Here is a 1635-nt window from a genome sequence, read left to right on the forward strand (position 1 = left end):
CCGCGCTGAACCCTGACATTTGGAGACGGAGAATAATTTGGCTTCGTTAGCCTCCCCTTCCCCCCCGCTCCGAGCGGTCCCTCGAGCCGGGCTGGAATGTGCGTGGTAGGGACAGAACCAATCCCATTAGCACGAGGAGATTGTTTTTCGTTTGGTTCTTCTTGTTGTTGAATTACCCGTGGCTCTGCTTCATTGGGGTAGGTCATCGTGAGGAGGATGGGGAGAGGAAACCCACGGGCGTTGTTTTCCCGGATGGCCATCCATGCCACGGCGCTCCCTTGCCAGCCCTGATTTCAGCAGCACCATGAGGTTTCCATCTTTGAAGGCCACGCGAGCTTTGCTGCCAGCTCCGGGATGGTAGCCGGTGTGGTTCGAAGGAGCATTTGTAAGGGCAAGGGCTCAGCTCCCACACGTGGGATCAGGAAGGTGCCACAAGCCAGCAATGCTGCCTAGAACCCCTGGCCAACCCCACGTCCTCATCCTCCTTCCATCTCTAGATGGAGACTTCCCTCTGCTGCGGTTAAAGCCAAATTCGCAGCTCCAGGACAGTGCCGGATTGCAGCCATGTGCTCGCAGGAGCTGGGCCAGGGGCAGCGAGAGGCAGCTGGGGCAGCGAGAGGCAGCTGGAGCAGCTCAGAAATCTTTCTTCAGCTGAGACAAGAGCCCGAGCTCTTTTTCCATCGTCTTCAAAAGCTTTGCCCTAGCAGGGCCCAAACTCGCCGCTTCGCCCTGATTGTGCTTTCTCATTGAAGACCCTAATTGCTCCAACATGAAACAAAAATGAGAAACATCCCCCTGGCTGCTCTGTGTCCAGCGGCATCTCCCTGGGATGTGAGCGGGAAGGGGCGAAGGGGAGCAATGGGTGCAGACCCAGGTGAACCAACACTGCATCCACGCCAGATTGGGCGAATTGCTCACAAATCCAAAAAAAGAGGGTTTACCATGTGTGTGTGCAAGGCAGGGCTTTCTCCGAGTCCTTCCCCACCCCACTGTCCCAGTCCTGGGCTTCCCGCACATCCGTGGACTGTGGACCCAAAAGCTCTTCCCACACAGAGACGTCCTGGTGGGACATGGCACCAGTTTTGGAGCACCCAACAGTGGGACGAGGAGCCGGGACCACTCCCAAAGGCATCCTCGGCACAGGAGAATGACACCACTGGGAGCAGACAGCAAGAGAGGAGGGAAATCCATGCGCAAATGCATTTGCTGCGTGGCCCAGCTCCTCAGCTGGAGTGTGCGAGTGGTGGTGGAGCTGCGCCAGGTCCCGGCAGCTGAGATTTGCAGAGGGGGAGAAAGGAGGGGGCATTTTCCGGAGGTGAGAACAGCCCAACACAACCACGGAGAGAGCAACCGCGGTGGGGGGCTGCACACCCCAACCGCAGCCATCGAGATCCCCTGCAACCCTCAGCACCCGCAGAGACTGAGCACCAGCACCTCATGAGCTGCAGGGGTCCACGGCAGAGGCGTGGGGGTCACTCGCTGGCCTCCTCCCTGCCTTTTTGAGGCCACTGCTGGCCGCAGCATGGCTAACAGTCCCCACCTACCGGCCTGCGGGTTTTTGCTGACCTGTGGGAGTGCCGATGCTCACCACAAGGACACGACCACCATGGGCTCGTGGTCCCCCACTCCCCACCC

Source organism: Mesitornis unicolor, unplaced genomic scaffold (genome assembly GCF_000695765.1).
Source record: "Mesitornis unicolor isolate BGI_N332 unplaced genomic scaffold, ASM69576v1 scaffold35023, whole genome shotgun sequence".
Lineage (NCBI taxonomy): Eukaryota > Metazoa > Chordata > Aves > Mesitornithiformes > Mesitornithidae > Mesitornis > Mesitornis unicolor.